General features: G+C 42.4%; 1 protein-coding gene across 1 annotated transcript in view; it reads right to left on the reverse strand.

Moving 5' to 3' along the window:
* Nucleotides 1–20156, reverse strand: part of PRICKLE2 (prickle homolog 2 (Drosophila)) — a 144974-nt gene extending 124818 nt beyond the window's left edge. The window contains exon 1 of the mRNA XM_011980346.1: nt 19610–20156. The gene's annotated coding sequence lies outside the window, so the exon portion shown is untranslated. The remainder of the gene's footprint in view (nt 1–19609) is intronic.
* Between the last annotated feature and the right edge of the window lie 457 nt (nt 20157–20613).

Raw genomic sequence — 20613 nt, forward strand, 5'->3', positions numbered from 1 at the left:
CCCCACCACACCCGGCTAATTTTTTGTATTTTTAGTAGAGACAGGGTTTCACCGTGTTAGCCAGGATGGTCTCAATCTCCTGACCTCGTGATCTGCCCGTCTCAGCCTCCCAAAGTGCTGGGATTACAGGCATAAGCCACTGTGCCCAGTGCCCCCCCACCTTTTTTAATGAGAGGAAAATATATTTTGTAAAAGAACTCATATGTGGCAACTCAAAATAGAAAATAGGGCTGCCCAAGTTGATGTGGAGAAGACGACTATGAGCCCAACTTCTCCAAAGCTCAACCCCCTCCCCAAACTCCAGGCACATTCATGGCCTTGAAGTCCTCAAGGTTCCAAAGCCACAAGGCTAAACACCACCAAAGTTCCTAGACTCCATGAAGTCATTTCTCACATGTACCAAAATATGAAGTAGGTGCTTGATAATTTGCTAGATGGAAAGAAGAAAAAATATAGAGGCTGTTAATGGCTTTTAAGAAATAAATAATTCCTAATCATGAAACTCTTATATAAATAATAATTCTAGTCGTGAGAAACTGTATATCTGGTTGCCAAGACATTACAGGGAGATGCATGGGGAATAGTAGGATGTCCCAGTGACTCTAATTGGATAGGTCTGAGGCAGGCTCAGGAATGTGCATTTTCACCAGTGTGCCTGGTGAATGTGACGCAGCTGGTCCTCCAAGCACAGCTCAAGGCCACTCTTCTGTAGTAGCCTCCTAGTTAGAAAGGAGCGCCTCAGGGCATGGTTTAAAAACAGGTGTGGGTTTTACCAATATACTCGATGGTCTCAGAAACTCTGGGCAATGTACATTTTCAAACGGTCCCAAAGAATCTATGCCAGCCCTTCCTTGCTACCATGTCTTAACCTCTTGCATCACTAGGCCCTCCTGCCACTCAGCTGGGTACCCAGTAGGGTGTGAAAGGCACTGGTGAAAGGCAAGACTACATCAGACATGAGAATAGTGTCTCTTGTTGCCAGCCCTGCCATCTGTCTTGACTTCCACCTCCCTCGTGGTGTGGACTCCTCTGTCCCAAGTCCATGGCTAGATCAGGTTCAGGCCACTTTCATGCACAGGGACAAGGGGCAGACAGCTTAAAGAGTGGTTCAGTCCCCGTACAAACCAAGTGACTGACAAGGAATAAACAACATGGGATTCAACATGGCTTCGCCCAAGGCAGGCAAGGCCAGAGGTGGGAAAACACACTTTTGTTAAAAACAAAGGGCTAGGCTGTTCTGTCTATGGAGCAGCCATTCTTTTATTCCTTTACTTTCTAAATAAACTTGCTTTCACTTTGAAAATAAAAACAAACAAAAACAAAAACAAAGAAAAGGGCTAAAATAACCCAAAGCTCTCCATTGCTTTTTGCTAAATAACAGATGTATCCTAGGTATTTAAATTCTTCCATGCCTTTAGCTCACTAAAGGCAAAAGAACAATTTTTTTTTTTTGAGACAAGGTCTCTCTCTGTCACCCAGGCTAGAGTGCAGTGGTGCGATTATGGCTCACTGCAGCCTCGACCTCCTGGGCTCAAGCAGTCCTCTCATCTCAGCCTCCTGAGAAGCTAAAGGCACATGCCACAATGCCCAGCTAATTTTTGTATTTGTTGTAGATACGATGTTTCACTATGTTACCCAGGCTGGTCTCAAACTCCTGGACTCAAGCAATCCCCCTGCCTCAGCCTTCCAAAGTGCTGGGATTACAGGCATGAGTCACCGTGCCCAGCTCTCTTTTTATTCTTAATAAGAAAAAAAAAGAGAAAAGCATTTTCCTCCTTATTATACTTATTATAAAGTTATTACTTCCTTATCCTTAAAAAGCAATATACAACTAATGTAGAAAAAAATCAGAAACTACAGATAAGCAGTAAGAGTAAAAAATTTTCAAAACATTCACAATCCCAAAGATAATCGCCATTAAACAGAAACAGCTGCTGGTCCTCTTTTCCCTTAGTGTTAAGAAACTGGAGACCAGACTTCATTCTATGTGTTCCCCATCATCCAGAGCCAGGGGATAAGACTGGCCGGTTATGACAAGACATGAGCCAGAGCCACCCACACATGCACACATAACACTCTCAGCAAATAGATGTGCATTATTCAATCCAGATAAGTGGGTCTGTTCTGAACTGGTGCCCTGTAGCAGGATCAAGAATCCACTTATGTAATGTAAAAGATACCTCCAACGTGGGAATTACATATAACATATACTTACGGGTATCACAGAGCTAAAAGTTAGGTCCCTTCGATTAAAAAAAAAAAAAAAAAAAAAAAAATCTGACAACCAGATTTCACTAGCTATCAACTTGCAATTTTCTGTGCAAGTGGAGAAAGATGGGGCATGGATAATTTAAAACCACTAAGACTTGCTTTGAATTGTATCTTTGTACACTAGTCATATAACCTCCAATGCTGTGATAACATACATCACTTCAAACCATATAATAGATCTCTGGGAAATGCTGACGCAGGAGGAGCTGGGCAGCGGCCCGACTTACTCCATCTGCTCTGTAGCCCATTTTCCCTGAGTTTCCAACGAAAGCATCAACTCTTCACATGCATATATGACACCAGCCTAAAATGAACCAAACATTCTTTTCAAGTGCACTGCCCTTTAGTAACACCTCCCTCAGGTTTTAGGAGGCAATTAGGTGTTTGGGTAAAGAGTTTTTTCTAGACTGCAGGCTGCCTAGAAAAGGTAAGCAAATGAAAGGACAGTGGCTGTTGTCAGCAAGAAAGGCATTCCCCTGTAGTGTTTCCCTGAGTCTGTAAGAACTGGAAGCAAGGTGTGCCTGCCCTAAGACATTGCTGAGATAATCCTGCCTTGAACAGGTCAGAGTTGTTAAAACCGAGCTATCACAAAGAAAAAGGCGACCCTCCTCAAAAACTGTATGGATCATGTGACCCCCACACAAGGCTTCAGCTCCTACTTATACATCCCTTGCAAAAGGGGTAAGTGGAGAGTCAGAATGCCAGAAATGAAGGAAGGAAGAAAATATATTTGTAGAGGCTGGCCTGAAATCAAATGGGAATATTCCAAGAGGTAAAAATCTGCTCCAAAAGATCAAGGGCTCCAGATGGCAGGTGTGACCTACAGGCCCTGACTCCTGTTGCTCTAGCCCAACCTGTGCTTTGACTGAGGATGGCAGGTGAGGGGTGAACACAGCAGCTATGTTCTACTGTTAACATAATTGCTCAGACTTATGAAGGTTTATAATATTCAAAAATTTTCACTTAATTTATCTCATTTCTCTCTCAGCAGTCCTATAAAGTTGACATTTTTATCCATTTCACAGATACAAAAATTTAGGTGATAAACTCACAAGTAACTTGACTGAAGTTAAGGAACTATATCATCTGAAACCAGTGTTTTCTCTTACCTTGTTTTAGGTACAATGTCAAAATATTCCTTCTTTTATTCCACCCATATCCATCCATCTACCTGTCCATCCATCCACCCATCTATCCTTCCATTCATATCTGTAATATACATCCATATCTATCCATCCATCCACCCATCTATCCATTCATTCATATCCATAAATACATACATATCTATCCATCCATTCATATCCATTCATACATCCATATCTATCCATCCACCCATCTATCCATTCATTAATATCCATAAATACATCCGTATCTATCCATCCATCCACCCATCTATCTATTCATTTATATCCATCCATACATACATATCTATCCACATATCTACCCATCTATCCATGCATTCATATCCATACATACTTCCCATAAATACGTCTATATCTATCCATCCATCTACCCATCGATCCATTCATTTATACCCATACATACATCCATATCTATCTATCCATCCACCCATCTATCCAACTCATTCATATCCATAAATACATCCATATCTATCCATCTACCCATCTATCCATCCATTCATATCTGTAAATACATTCATATGTATTCATCCATCCACCCATCTATCCATCCATTCATATCCATACATACATCCATATCTACCCATCCATCCATCTACCCATGTATCCATCCATTCATATCCATACATACATCTATATCTATCCATCCATCTAGCCATCCATTCATATCTATAAATACATCCACATCTATCCATCCATCCACCCATCTATCCATCCATTCATATCCATCCATCCATCCATATCTATCCATCCAGCCAAGCAACCTACCAACCAACCAACTGCCCACCTACAAGATTTCACCATGTTACCCAGGCTGGTCTGGAACTCCTGGGCTCAAGCAACCCTCCTGCCTCAGCCTTCCAAAATTGACTGAGCAGCTACTGTGTGTTAGGCACTGCACTAAGATGTTGGGCACATAACAGTCATTAAGACAGATAACATGCCTGCCTGCGTGGAGCTTTGAACCAAATGAAAAAGACAGTCAACAGTTAAGTAAACAAACAGATAAACCTGCCATTTACAGATTGTGATAAGTGTTATGACAGAAATAGGGAAATCAGAAAGAGAGGAACTAAGGATGGGTGAGGACAGACCTCCCACTGAAGTGATATTTGAGTTGTGATGAGAAGACTGACTATGAGGCAGATATGAGAAAAATCAGAGTACGAGTTTTCCAGGCAGAGAAGTGAGCACACAGGTCCTGAGGTGGGGAAGAGCACTGTGTGAGTCATTCTTGGAAGGTGATATTGTGGCCTCCCTCTTCCCCCACCACTGTCTGGATTAATGACAGTGACCAAACTGGCTGGGCAACTGCCTGTCCCAAAGTCCAAGCACAGATGTGAAATTCAGGGGACGGTGCCATTTCAGTGGGTGTAGGAAAGTTCTCCCATCCTCCCTAACCCGTTTCTCCTTGGAATTTCTATATCCCTCTGCCTTGATACCCAGACGTCAGCATATCCTGTTATTTGCAGCCTTACTGGCTCCTTAACTCCCTCCCCCTAGCCACAATACTTTGTTTTTCCCCTTTTTTGGCAAACACTCCGTCTGAATGAGGGACCCAGGCATGAACCTTGACACTTGCCATGTCTGGGAGCAAGATTTCTATCTCTGTGAGAAAGGAAAAATGGTTTCCTAATAAACACAGAAGCTCAAGGGCGGAGACTGTGACGGGGCCAGCTGGGTATGAGGCTGGTGTGTGCTGAGTGCCAAGACCACACTGCCTGGTCCTATCCAACTCCTTCCCTTCCGGCTGGGCTCCAGTGGCTCTGGCCATCTGCACTAAGAAGTGCTTCTCTCTCCCAGGGGTTACTGAAGTTGGTACAGGGTAATTTTCAGGGGCAGTCGTTTCCTCTTCTTAATATGCCAATTCATGCTTCAATGAAGAATTACATGTAGTGTCCTACTTTAGACTAATTTATCTTGTAACTTTTGAGCAGCAGAAATGCCTTCCCTTTTAAAAATAAGCCTCCTGGGTGACTTTGCTTGGAAACAGATAATTTAAAGATTTCTTACTGTACTGTGATTTGCAGGAATGATGTCTCAGTCATTGAGGGGCAGTATCTTAGATTGGGTTTCCCCAGAATCAGACTCTGGGAAGATATCTGAATCTTGCGGGAGATGATCCCAAAAAGGCCTGACAGGGAACAGAAGAATGAAAGTGGGGAAGGGTAGGATGCAAATAGAGGGTAAGTTAATGAACAGGTAGCAGCTTTGAGCAACCAGAACTCATTTCAGCTGAGGACCTATGGGAGAAGTACAGAACATTTCTCAGATACATTCCCCTTGGGAGTCAAGGAAGTAGGGCTACTTATCCACCAGTTATCAACAGCCATTGGTTGAAGACCACTCCTTGGGGCTCTCTGCCCTCTCCCACAGGCCAGACAAGTAGGCTCAAGCAACAAGGTAGAGTTTCTACAGCAGCAGGAACCATGAGTCCAAAAGGCAGAACAGAGGCAATGCTGAAATACTTGTGGCAGTCAACTTCATTTATTAAACAATAATTCACTGAACATTTACTATGTACCATGCATTGTGGTAGGTGTTGCAAGGGGTTAAAAAATAAAAAGGAATTTCTATCTGACACAACAACATAGCCAGAAATATCTAGACCATAAATTTCAAAGTGGAGAGTTCTTGTGAAAAAGATATTTAAAAGAATGTTCTTGTTTTGAAGAGAAAGATGCTGAAATATATACAGATAAGGGATGATGTTTGCAATTTATTCTCATATGGTTCAACAAAAATATTATGTGTATATGACGGTGTGTGTGGAGAGAGAGAGGAAAGGAGGGAGAGAACAAGCAGCACAAATGTGGCAACATGTTAACAGAAAAATCTAGAAGGGTGTTTTGGGAGTTTGTTATACTATTCTTGTAACTTTGATCTAACTGACCTTGCAATTTTACAAAATAAAAAGTTTTAAAACAAAGAAAGTGGTTGGTACTGCATCTCTGTTGTTAGGCCATCATTAATGTGTCAGCCACTGTGTTACAGAAGATTCCTGGTTAACGACAAATCAGGCAAGGCCTCCTTGAGGAAGCTGGAGCCAAAGGTTGCTGAGTAGGAGAAGTTTCTAGGCAAAAAGATAATGAAAGAGTATTCCTAACAGGCGAATAAAGTCATGGGAAGGGGACAGAACATGGTGTCACTGAGATGCTGACAGGAGTCTAGGACAGTAACAAGGTGGTAGCTGGGAGGGAGTTTTAGCTTTATTTTAAAAGCATTCACAAGCCAGTGAGGAATCGCCTACCAAGCACATAGAGAGCTAATTCAACTTCGTGATGAGTAGACGGAGTGAGCCCTCAAAGGAGAAGAGCTTGGCCACTGATGGTGTCTCCATGGCAACACTACTACCTGCATCCCCACATCACTGTATCCCTGTGCAAGGCTGTGGGGTATCTAGAAAAGCTCTGATTTCCTCAGCTGGCTGTCAGACCTGCTGCTCTGCAAAGAATAAACCAAGGTAGATAGAGTTGGTGACTCCTTCTAGATATATTTCTCCACTTCACTTTGTCTACATGCCACCTGTGATTTTATGGCATGCACATTTTTGCTTCATTGGACATTTATCAGAGCAAGTTCTAAGACCCCTTCCTTTCCTTGTAAATCCTTTGGGGGAACAGTTTCTGAGGAAATGAATGAAAACTGAATTCTAACACACCTCACCTCCAAACTTCAAGGCAAGGATCAGAAGACTCCACAAAACACCTCTTTGTTTGCTTTTCTCTTCCATGCCACCTGCTGAAGTACTTGTTTAGTCTCTACCTTCTTTGTGGATGAAGTTGGCTAAACTTATATAGACAAGATCTGAGGCATAAAATATTCCCTAAGGACTTAAAGGCAGTATACCGCAGTGGGTTAGGATCTTAGATTCTGTGGTTACAATAACTTGGGTTCAAATCCTAACTTCGGTGAGTTGCCATTAGGATTTAACAACTTAATATATACAACATTCATGGTATAATGAAACTTGACAATGTGCCCGTGTGCTAGATCCTACCCTATGTCTACAGATACAAAGTCAAACACACAAACAAACAAAAGTAGTTAGGGTTCTTGTTCTCTAGAAGTCAATCTAGACCCTACTAATCTATTCCAGTTAGGATGGAAAGAGATCAATGGAAAACAGATGGGTGGTGAACAATTCATTTTGATAAGTCTTACCAAATCCTTAATGTAAACTTAAAGGTGTGCTGAACTGAGCAAGGTAATTTTATTGTTATCCCTATCAAAGGATTATGTATCCTTGACCAAGTTTTTAATTCTTCAAGGTCATACTAATGACTATTTTGTTGTTGTTGTTGTTGTTGTTGTTGTTGTTGTTTGTTTTTATTTGAGATGGAGTTTTTCTTTTGTTGCCCAGGCTGGAGTGCAATGGCGCAATCTTGGCTCACCGCAACCTCCGCCTCCCGGGTTCAAGCAATTCTCCTGCCTCAGCCTTCCACCAACTAGCTGAGATTACAGGCATGCCCCACCATGCGCAGCTAATTTTCCGTATTTTGTAGAGACGTGGTTTCACCATGTTGGCCAGGCTGGTCTCGATCTCCTGACCTCAGGTTATCCACCCGCCTTGGCCTCCCAAAGTGTTGGGATTAAAGGCGTGAGCCACCACACCCGGCCATGACTTTCTTTTCATACCAAGATGCAATAAGGCAGACAGGTTAGACAGTAAATTAATGACCTGTTGGATGAATCAAGGACTATAGAGTTACGAAGCCCTTTCATTTCATGTAACTTTTGAATCGCCAATAATCTCTACAAAGTTAGTCAGAAGAGCAGGGGTTCTTTATAGATGAAGAAAGTGAAGTTCAGAGAAGCCAAGTACTGTGGTTACTACTGAATGCTAGAGGTATCTGGAACTTTAAGTTTACTCACTTTCCCCTGAGCTCAGGGGCATAAGGTCAGTTTGGCTTCATTTTTGGGGTGTGATTTCTCCACTTTTTTTCAGAAAACATTTTCTGAGTATGTGCCAAGCTCTGTGTCAAACAGTTTCCATGCTTTTCTTAGTTAATCCTCAAACCACACTATGAGAAGAAAATTATGGTTATCCTTCTCATTTTACAGACAGGACAACCAAGCCTCAAAGAGTTTGTGGAACTTACCCAAAGCCCTTCACCAAACACCTGAATACCTTTTGGCAGCCCCTCTGGATTGGCTGCCCTGGTCCCTTAATCCATGTAAAACAAGTTGTGCTTTTTTCCGTGTTCACATAGAGGCCCCCGAATCACTGGCAAGTCATAGGAAATTCTTAAGTGGCTGCTTATTAATAACATTTTCAGTTTATATTAGGCCGCCTTTCATCCAGGGGAACTGGGCCAGCTCCATGCACAGAGAACCACAGAAATTCAGCCATCTCTGGTATGGACGTGAGCCAGCTGGCAGTGGAATCCCTCAGGGGCTTGGCTTGTGGGGATTCTGGCAATGGTCACACCCTTCGAAACTTGACAGGGGCCCTTTAATATCTGTGCTGAAGGGCTGGAGGCAAAAACTTCCCAGAAATCCATGTTGCTCAGCAAACGAGGCCAGAGGTTCCGGACGACCCCAGTGGACTTGCGAAACAAGAGAATCGAGCGACTGGAGGTTTACCAGACACCAATGCTGGATGTAAAGCCCCTCAATTCAGATTGAGTTAGACACAACAGGGAAAGACATTATTTTCAGGAGAGACCTGGCTTTAGTCAAGTCCAAAGAAAGAAACCAAACAAACAAAATTCTCAGGGTTTTCTACAGGAGGGACAGGCAGCAAAAGTGAGATGCTGATTTCCCTGATTCGAGCTGGATCTATGGAAAGGTTTTTGTGGTTTTGTTCTGAGTTACAACTTGCTTCCTCATTCTTGCAGCAGTGAAAGGAAGGAGGGAGGTACACAGAAAGAAAATAACATTTCCTGGTTTCATGATTTTTTGGAAAGAAGCCCTTGATGAATTGGATTCACATGGTCTACAGGAGTAAGGTTTTGAAAATATTAAAAAATTTGTTATACTCCGATTTGACAAGGTGCTGGTTGAAGGATGTATTCCTCCTCCATCCCAGCCCCCACACTGTATCCCAAGCCTGTTAGATGTAGCAACGCCCACACACTTTGAGCACAGTTGATGAAACGAACAACAAGGAGCCGGGACCGTGGACTTCCTTGGTGCACGGGATGAGTCTTAGTCATTTATTCATTATCTCTTTTTACCAACTCTGTCTTTACTATCCTAGTCCAGTTCACCATTACCTCCTGCTTGAGCTACTACAATAGCTTACTTCTTAATTTCCTGCCTCCATGCCTGCCCTTCTAGAATTTAATTTCCACCACGGTTTGCTTTTTAAACAATGATGATAACACTGAGCTTTCCTGCTTAAAATGTGCCATTAACTTCTCACAACAATGAGAATGAAGCACAAACTCTTTAACCATAGCCTACAAGACCTTATATAACCTGGTCTGTTCCTCTCTCTCCAAATTTATTTTGTTCTACTCTATTCCCCATCTTGCTCCAGCCTCAGCAGCCTTTATTTGTCCTTTGAATTTGCCAAGGTTGTCCCTCTCTTAGGATCTTTGCAGTAGCTGCTCCTCAGCCCAAAAGACCCTTCCCTCAGTACTTCAGGAGCTGGCCTGCTTTTCACTGTTCCCATCATCAACCAAAGACGTCTCCACCAAGGATCATATAAAAAACAGCCCACCTCCCTTTCTCATATACTCTCCCCATTTTAGTATCCTTTAAATTTTTTTTTCCTTAACATCAGAAGCCATTTTTTTTATTGGTGTGTCTATAATACCTTTTCCCATTGTAATGTAAATTTTAAAAATCCTATATCTAGAATAACAATAATAAGTATTCAATAAGCAGCTCTTTGAAATTTTGACTTTCTAATACTTAGTCCGAAATCTAGCTGCAACCAGTGGGCTACAAACAAGATATAACCAAAGTGTAAATTTCATTTTTCATATTTATTTTTTTACAGTAACTGAAAATGTATATTGCTACAATGATGTCAAAAATGTAGAGTGTGATTCAACTACACGATGAGTAGTGTTTGGCCAAGATCACATTAAAGAAAGACTGCCTTTGTCCTCAATTAAATGAAAGTTTGCAAAAACTTAAGATGAGGTAGAGAAAAATGTATTATTGCTGAGAATGTACCATAACTATAGTGTAGTAATTTAATTCTGTTACTGTACTGCAAAATGTCAAGTATTTGAAAGAATGCCTCAAGTACAGAAATACTGAAAAACTCTGGCCTAGTACACAGCAAATGTTCAAAAAGTTGTTAAACTGTTGAGTGAACAATAAAAAGTGAGAGAGAGAAGCAACAAGAACTCCTGTGGCTTTGGCATCTGAGACCACGACCCTCAATTTACTCATCTATAAAATGGAAGAAAATCAGGTAACTCTCTCCTTCTAGCTCCACAGGGTTTAACATTAGCTCCTGGGTAATCATGTAGAAAAATGTTGCATTTCTCTGGGGCAGAAGAACATTTCTTTTTTCCAATCTCACATTAACCTGTGGAGAATTCTCTGGATGAGTTTGCAACAACCTACCACCCAACTTAGCAGTTCTTAACCTTTTGGGTGACTTGATGCCCTTAAGAATCTGATGAAAGCTGGGATCCTCTCCCTTAAAAAATGGACATATACACATTCACAGAAAATTTTGCGTTAAATTTCAGAGTTCATCAATTCTGTCTGGTCCTTTGCTGTCCAGGGATCCTAAGCTAAAAACACCTGTTTGGAAAACTGGTTAAGTGCAAAAGACCGGCTGTGATATTTTAAACTACCCACAGGGCCAAAGTCAGCGCCTTACATCTCGCAGATGCTCAACTGCTATTTCTCACTCTCTGTAACATTCTTTTAAAAATTCAAAATAGCACATGATATCATAGTTACCATTTAGGATGCTGCATCTTAGCAATTCAGTGGTGCAGGGTTTAAAACCATTTTTAAGCATTACAAGGGCAAACAACATGAGTGTTTAGGCAGCTGGTTAGGCAGCCAAACTGACACAGTGAAAAGAAGGCAGGTTCAAGCTTTCCGATCAATCAGGCCCCGTGATGATGCTGCTTTCTACTTATTCCCCTTTCAGAAGCCAGTCTAGCAAGAATCAACACTCCTGTTGAGAGAGGAGCACGTGAATTCTTTGCTGTGCATTTTCACCCTCCTTTCTAATAAGGCAGGCCCTTCGGAATGGCCCAACCTGCACAGGACACAAGGGTGGGGGTGTCATCTTTCCAGTCAGTGGCAAGCTTCTAGTCTTGACAGGCTTTCCTGGCAACTTCTGAGATGATGAACTCAAAAGCGAGTAATCGACTCAGGCAGCGATTTAAATGAAGTTCTGACTCTTGATGGATAAGCCGTCAGGGGAAGGGGAGAGCTTTAGCTGAGGGCTATGCAGTTGCTGAGCCAGGAGCACGCGCTTCATATCCCCTGACTACCTAACCAATGGCTGGACTGCCCGGAGGATGCCTACAGAAAACAGCCCCTTGTAAAGGAGGTATTCCTCTGACAGAATCACAGCAGGAGACCTGGAGAAAGACCTACATCACTGGTAATGAAAAGGGACAGGAGTCCTGAGGTATTACTCAGAACAGGATGTATATTACAGAGAAAGAAAGAAAAAAGAATATTAAAACCTTAATTTACCAAAAATTAAACTTTCCTTTTAATTTGTATAAATTTAGGTGGTACAAGTGCAGTTTTGATACATGGATATACTGCGTAGTGGTGAAGTCTGGGCTTTTAGTATTTCCATCATGTGAATAGTGTACAGTGTACCCATTAAGTAATTAACTAAACCTTTCAGTAAGCCTGCAGAACATTCACATTCATGAGAACAAATAAAATACAGAGTGAATGGAAAATAGGGTTTCATTTCAGCACGCTTAGGCTATTGGTAGGTGTTCAATACGTACTTACTAAACTGAAAAAAGAACCAACTTCCGGGGGTATCCAAGGGTTGAGTTCGCATGTAGGGTAAATCTCCTGGGCCAACTGTAACTCATGGGTATAGGCTGCCTCCAGTGCTGTGTTGAGAAGGACTCTGAGGATGCACTGGGGCTGGACAGAAAAAATGTGTCGATTATTTGTGAGGTCTGAAGTGGACAAAGGAGACTGGAGTATGGTGATATAGGTGCCAGGTATTTGACATACTAATCATATGGTCAGGACATTTATAAGAGTGAAGTCCAAACAGCCTGGTGTCTAGTGAGGTGACAAATATCAAGCTCTGATAATGTTCACAATCAACCTCTTCTGGCTTCCTTACAAAATAGGATCACTGGGATTCATTTTCAGGACAATAATTTGCATGGCTGCCATAGCCTGAATCACAAGACATACTCAGTTGGGCTAACCCTGCTTTTCCTATTAAGGCAGAAAAGGTATCTGTCATACTGTCCAAATTTACAAAACCAAGACGGATAATGAACTGGGATTTAATTTAAAATAAAACCTCAGTTAACCAAAACCCCCCATTCCTCAGAATACTCCTTTCATGTACCACTTCCTCCCCACCCCAGGTGACAACGGAGCAAACACCTGTGCTTTTTGAAACTTCACAATGCCTTTTACTTTAATTTCTATAAATCAGAACATTTTTTACTTAAAAACAATACAACCTCATCTGGGAAACATCTACTTCTTACAATCTCAAGTACCTGAAATATTGGTAATTGTACATATCATATAATTACATACATATTCACACAGTAAGTCCCAAGATATTTCACATCTATTATGTCTATAAGTTGTGAAGGTTCCAGAGTCAGGTGATATGAATTCCAATTCCAAGTTGGCCACTAACTAGCTATGTGACCTCGGTCAAGTTAGTCAACCTCTCTGGGCTGAGTTACTGCAGAATGCAGATGGTAACAAAGCCTGCCTCCTAACGCAAGGATCAAGTAAAACACAGCACATAAAACAGTGAACACCTAGTGAACACAGTGCCTGACACACAGTAATCATTAAATAGTAGATATTATTTTATCTGCAGATGGAGAAACTGAGTCATGGTGCAGCTGAGTGTTTTATTTGAGGTTTACTCAAATAAGCAACAATTGGAACTAGACTCTGGACCTCTTGAATTTAGTCAAATTTTCTTTCCTCTATGCCTATTATAAAGGTAGTTTAGAAGGAGTAGCATCAGCATCCCAGGGGAGCTTGTTAAAAATTCAGAATCTGCATTTCAGCAACGCCCCCAGGTAGATGCACATTACATTTGAGAAGCCTTGGTCTCTAGCACTCTGTAGGATGCTTGCATACATAACAAAGCCCCGGAGAGCTTCTGAAAGTGAACGAGTAGCACCGACACACTGCCCACTGCCACCCCCTTTCCACTAGTGCAAAGCATCCAAAGGTCAGACGTTCTTCCAGGAAGCTTCCCGTCATTCTCCGGGGGGCTACCACTTCTCATAGTCCAGCACATATTCACAACACAGAGAAGTCAGGTCCTGATCTAAAACCTGACCTTTTAGTTCCCCGCCAAAAGCGGCCGACAGTGCAAATTACACTCCTTCCCTGACGAGGCTGAATTCATTCTGAAAGTTCGCACTCATCAAGGTCATGGCTGGAAGACAACGTGTAGATCACCTGATTTAGGACCTTCATGTTCAAGATGAAAGAACTGAGGCTTGGAAAAGGGAAACATACATTTTAGTTAGAACCTGATGTGCACACAACTGGCGACCAAGAGCAACAAGCTTGGTTTCCCTCTCTCCAAACTCCCATTGGTCTGTCTCCCCATAGCCACAAGTTTAGACCAGAAGAATTCCCTGTGTTCTCTGTAGTCCAGCAAAGCACTTCTTCCATTTGCCTGCAGTTTTTACTTTTCATCTCAGGGTGTCTTTTGACTTTCCAAGCAATCTCACACTTTCATTCCAAAAGTCACATTAAAAGCAGAAGGTGAAGACACCACTATGTTCTGTTTCAAGTCTGACATATTCTCTTGGGTGTTTCCAACTTTACCAAAGATCAACCAATGAGATTTTAATTCAATGCCTAAACAATGAGGTGTTTCTCAAATGAGGGATTCATAAAGGAACTATATAAGAGAAATAAACAACATCCCCAGGGGACATTATAATGAAAAGTATAAAGAAGCCTAGAATGGTGGACAGGCTTTGGACTCTGATTACCCTGGGTTCGAATCCCACCATTACTCTTTACTGTCTGTGTAAGCTTGAACAAGTTACTTAACTTCCAGGAGTCCTGATTTCTCAATTACTAAATAGAACCAATAATATCTAGCTGCATGATTGCTGTAAGAATTAACAAGGCAAGTTTACATAAAGCATCTTTCATAGCAAGCACTCAGTAGGCGCTCAGTCTATGACAGTTATCATACATCCACATCAACATTAACCACAGACTATAACAGATGCATAGACAACCAAAACATACATTGCCTTCTATATTAACAGTTACCTTAAAACCTTACCAGATTTTGTGACCATAGAAAATATGGCTGTTTCTCAGTTAAGTCTTGGAACTTTCATGAGCAGGCATCTCTAAGGACTCATAACTGATGAATGGATGCCAAGAAAAGAGCTGGAAAAATTGGCATCTTGCCCAGTTGAAATGAAATGCTAAGAATTTCTGCCCTGGCTACCCTTAACCCTGGATGGGGCTGGAAAATATTTACAAGGTTTCATTCTAAGGAGTCAAAGAGAGGAGGGTGACTTGAAGCCAACAGCAGTCCCAGTGTGAGAGGAATGGAGGCAACTCAAGTCAGTCTCCCATCACCTGAAGCAGGCTGGATGCTGGGTTGGAAAACATACCAACCAGAAGTCGATCTTTCTCCATGTCCGAAGAGATAAAGAAAGGGCTCCTGTGCTGCCTTCAGTGCTCTAAACACTTACATACAGCAGCTCAAACACATACAGCAGCTCAAACACTAGCACCAGGAAGAAGGGAGCTATCAGAGACCCCCCCCCCGACTATTGCTTCCTCCTGTGGGTTCACTCTGCTGTTCTGAGTGAGCATGACTCTGGCAGTGCTTTGTCAAATGAGGCCAGCCCTGATTTTCTTCATGCCTCCAGTTCCAACCAGCGACGTCTCTGGATTCTGTGCCCTCTGGAGTGTTAGGTTTCATCTTCCAAGTCAACACTCATATCTGAGTGCTTGGTTTAGTCAATTTGATCTTTACAGACTTCATGGCCAAACATGCACTGAAGTTTACCCCCTACACTCACCAGGGAAAGGCAGGTTCATATTGTACTTGAAAATATGCTCCTTTTAATTAATGTACTTTTAGAAATGGTCCATGGTGCTCTAGTGGAAAACATGTGCTGTGCTTAGTCATAAGGAGGGTTTTCGGATTTAAAATGGCTTCGCTGTGAGTTTTGTAGGACAGATGGGGAGAGGAGTTTTTAGCTAAAGGAGAACAGAGTTGCCTTCTGAGTTGCAACTTCGCCCAAAGGGAACCTTCAGCTTTGCACTTTCATGGTGGATTGGCAATTGCTCTGATATTCTCCCAGCTGCTTCTCCATTCTGTCTTCCTTTCCCTCCCCTCCTCTTAAAGCTCCATCCAAACTCACACACTCTCTCCCCTCTCTCCAGCCTTGCTTTTTTTCTCCTCTGCCTTATCCCCAGGGAAATAACACAACAAGCAAGCTTATGGTTTTCAGACGCCAAATAATAAACTGCTCAGACAATAGGCCAAAGAAAAAAGAAAATCAAGTCTCCAAACTCAACTGACTCAATTCCCAAAAGAGATCTTCACCCCTGCTTGATTCAAACATACATACATACACACACACACGGCATAAAAACCAGAACATTTCATTCTAAATGTTTACAGGTTAAGACAGAGCAAAGGGGCAAACGTCAATCAAAAGCATCAACAAAGAAAACAGATTTCGTCAATACCTCGTCCTCAAGCTTCTTAGTTTGCAAATAGCTCATGGTCACCAGCAGTTCCCTGTTTATAAGCACCACAATCATGGAGGGAATGAACAGAGAAAGGTTTCAGTGGGTCTTTAAGCACAAAAGAAAGTCTTTATCCCAATGCCACCCAGAATTCCTATCTGAGGGACACAGCCTTTTGACTCTTGTGTGTTTTTACAGACAGCAGAGAAGAAATGACCACAGCTTCGGGGCTACTAAATAAAGAGGTTTCTGCTAATTCGAGGCAGGCAGTGCAGTTGGATCATTGAGCCCTATTCAAACTCAGAACGTTTGGAATTGATGTTTATTAAAAGAAGCACTAGACAGGGTACCAAGGTTTGTCATCTGCTATGTTATTTTATTTGGATTTCCCAAATACCTTGTTGTTATTGATTTCTAATTTAATTCTATTGGCCTTCAGTTTCTCTGTTAAATAAATATTAAAATTACTGCCCCCTGTTGTTCATAGATTGGGATTAACTGGGAAATATGCTCTACATCCGCTCAGTACCAGGAATTGGGCAAAGGCATTATAGCCGCTATCTTCACAGCAATCCCATGCATTCAGGGGACTTTATTTCCAATATTCATATGAGGAAGCCAAAGTTCAGAGAGGTCAGGCAACTCCCCTGAGATCACACATCCCATCAGGAGGTAAGGGAGGTGGGCTATGGTCAAGGTATAAATATGATTCTCCGCGCAAAACACAACTCTACTAAAGATCAGTAGCAACCAGGAATGACCAACACCCAGTTCTGAGTTTCTTGAGAAAGAATGTTACGGCAGACTCCTCTGACTCTTCTAATCCACCTTTGTCTTTCAGATCCCTGTGTCAGAGTTCGAGCTCCCCTAAATTAGAAAGAAAGATCTTGGGAGGAAAGGGAGAGAAACAGCAGTCCAATTGTGTGATAGAAATAGGCCCACTGGCATGAAGGAGGCAGACCACAAGCCTGGCAAAATTGTACCATGGCAGTGACACAAAACAAGAGCAGACAGACTGGGCCATGGGTGGGCAGGCAGGCAGGGGAGGCCTATTCCTTTCCCTTAGCAGCCAACCCACAAGCTGAAGGCACCCAGATGGTGGCAAAAATTCAGCCTTGGAACTTCTGAGGAGCCAACCAGCAGGTTAAGCACGTATCCAATGGCCTCCCTGGATGGAGAAGAAAATGCTCAATGTCTGCACTGAAAAGAACGAAGAAAGAAAAGGACTGTCTCTCACATGCATAGTTGAAGCAGAAGAGAAATCTAGAAATGCATTGATTCCAACCGGGACCCCACAGCTTTCTACATGTAACTTGTCAGCTGCCAAAACAGAATGCCTTCTTTAAGGCTGCCTAAGCCCCAGCTAGTTCTAAATGATTTTCATTATACCAGCTGGTCACTTTCAGTTCTGCAAAATACAGTAGTTCTGGATAATATACTTTATTATGTCAACTCAATCAATAGGGTGGAAAGTTTCTTTGAGTGGGAATCGTTTGGCTGTAACAGTACCAGAGATGGCATCTTTTCTGCTAGCAAAACCCCTCTGCAGGCAAACGGATATGAATATGTTGCCTTTTCAATACTATCATGTTTTTTAGCAACAATATTTATAATGATAATGACAAAATGGGAACAACAACAACAACAACAAAACAACAATAGCAGCTAATATTTACCGAGTATTTACTACGTGGTTGCCACTGTGCTTTTCAAAGGTCATCTCAGTAAATCCTTCCACCTATCACCCTACCTATAGATTCCATTGCTCTCTCCACTTTACTGGAAAGAATAGGTAGCTCTAAGTATCTTCAGCTCTTTCCAACTCCAAAGTCTGAGCCCTGGATAAATATCATCTCATGCTGTTTAACCTCTAAGTTCCCTTCTCATTCTTTAAGCTTCCATAAATGCATCTTTCTTCCTCTATTTCTATTTTTTCCCTCACATTGCATGGGTAAATCTTTATAAACACACCATTTCAAACAATGCTATTTTACTATTTCCGTCTGCCCCGTGAATCTTTATAGACTGAGATGCCCAATGGAGCCAGTATGTTTTAATTTTCACATTAAAAACAGAATTCCCAAGGGGAAGGAGCATTTGATGGAAAGGCAAAACCTTTATAAGCACTCAAGGAGGCATTAAAATCCAAATTTCCAAAATACGGTAATTATGTCAAAGTTGTGACTTACTCTGGAGCCCTTGGGGACACTCATCCCGACCCATCTGTGAAAGCCATCAGCAGGCAGTAAGCCTTCTGAGGAGCAGGATTACAGCAGCCAATTTGGCCTCTAGCAAAGAGGCAAGGCAGCTTCGTTTAGTTTAAGTCTCACTGAGATGGTTTAAAACACTCTTTGGGAAGAGATGTGCAGGCGAAGCAAATCACAGCCTTACCAGCTGCAGATTCAGTACACGGCAGTCTATGTCTACATATTCATGGCACACTGGAGCCCTCCCCTGACTGTGCTCATACATGCATTGATATGGGAAGCAGAACTCTCTCACTGGGGAAATAATCTATGTGCCTAAGTTAGACAAGAGCCACATTTGGACCAGCGGATGGCATCGCATCTGGCATGGATCACTAACCTCGGTGCGATTTGGCCCAGCCTGGATTATTTATGATTCATAGAAGTCCCACTGGACCCCAGCATAGTCCAAGACCACATAACAAAAAACCATGGGATTAAAAATCTGTATTTCATCACAAGACCTCCATGGCAAATTAGTAATGCTATGATTGGTTTTCAAGAAGCCAAGAGTGAGGAGAACTAACTATGATCACTCCCTCAAGAAACCCAGCGTAGAGGGCAAACCGAATCATGTGTTTCAGCCAGGCTATGCAGTCATATTCTGAAGCTCTGTCACCATTTCTAATCTGAAAGCAGTGTCTAAAATTAAACCTAAATAATTTGAAAGCCATTTCTTTACCTGGAAGTCTCAGCTAAGTCCTTGTTCCTCAGATCCCCTAATGGTTTCTGACATCATGTGTTGAAAAGACTACTGTGCATGAACACTATCAGGTATTTGGTCTGTTAGCCCCCTTCCCCATATTATTATTGTATTTAAAGAAAGCTAGACTTTTAGAGAAATGCTGCTTCTTCTTAAGCACCAAGATTTAAGCATTTTTTCAGGACTCCCTAGAGCTGTGACATAACACTTTGCAATCGAGCTTTCTAATAAGCATAGAAAAGGCAAAAGGGGTCAGAGGGCCACCAAAAATGCTACCTGGCCAAGAAAATGAAGCCCCAGTATCCCCCCCCACCAATGCAAAGGCCCTAGATCTGGCTTTTCTCATCCTCCTTAGAAAATACGCTGCTGTTTAATTTGTGAATTAGAGCAAATTTCTTACCCACCTCCAGGGAGGATGAAATGCCCAGTCTCGGAGGAAGCTTCTGCCAGACCCTTGGAGCTTGTCAATTGTCCCAGTTCACTTTCTCCCTGGGTCTGACTTCTAAGAATGCAAGCAGGACCTCAGGCAACCAAAGCATCTTCTCCTCAAACCCCCTTTACAGTCTGAACCCTTCCTGAAGCTGGCAGCAGACTCAAGCCGAGCTGTTCCACATTCCCTCGGGGAAAACAGCACTGCTGGATCCAGACTCTGCTGGGGAATTCACCAAGCAGGGAAAAAAAAAGTATGACTTCTACTCTTCCTCTGGATCAGCCTGAGTGCTCAGATCGCCTTCCCGAGGACCCCCGTTTCCTCTTAACTCCCCTTCTTCATGACAATCTGAAGGAAGAAGTTCCAGACTCCAGCCTCAGCGTCACCAGCTGATCCTGAGCCAGACCCGGGGCGACTAGTCAGCTGCTCACAGAGCTCAAGCCACTGAACCAGGAAATGTGCTGCTCGGTCAAAAAATAATAATAACTGTCGGTGGCGCTGCTGGTGGTGCCTGAGAAGTCGCTGTTGCAGTGCTTGCATCCTCCGCATGCTAATGAAGCTGTGATGTCAGCAAGTCAGTCACGGCATCTGGACGTCCCATCCCGCTGCCCAGTGCTGAGATTTATTTACATGTAAATTAGCCTTGCCTTCCAAATCAATAATCCCCAAGCCAGGGAGAGGGGAAGGAAGCCTTTGCTGGATGCAAAGGCCCAGCTACGCAACCTCCAAATGAGCACGAAAAAATCACATATAAGAAGAGAGGCTTTAAAGACACATGCCTATATTTTTTCTTCTTAAAAGCTATGCTCTTATGTGCCAAGGATCAGATCTGGGCACAATTATCAACCTGAGCGCCTGTTTCATATTATATGCTACAGCAACCTAGGAGTGGAATCAGAGCACTCTTTTTTTCAATTAAATGCTGTGTCAAGCCTTCAAATGCCTCTCCTTTCTAATTTTTTTCTTTCTCTTCTCTCT

Source organism: Mandrillus leucophaeus, unplaced genomic scaffold, assembly GCF_000951045.1.
Source record: "Mandrillus leucophaeus isolate KB7577 unplaced genomic scaffold, Mleu.le_1.0 Scaffold210, whole genome shotgun sequence".
Taxonomy (NCBI): Eukaryota; Metazoa; Chordata; class Mammalia; order Primates; family Cercopithecidae; genus Mandrillus; species Mandrillus leucophaeus.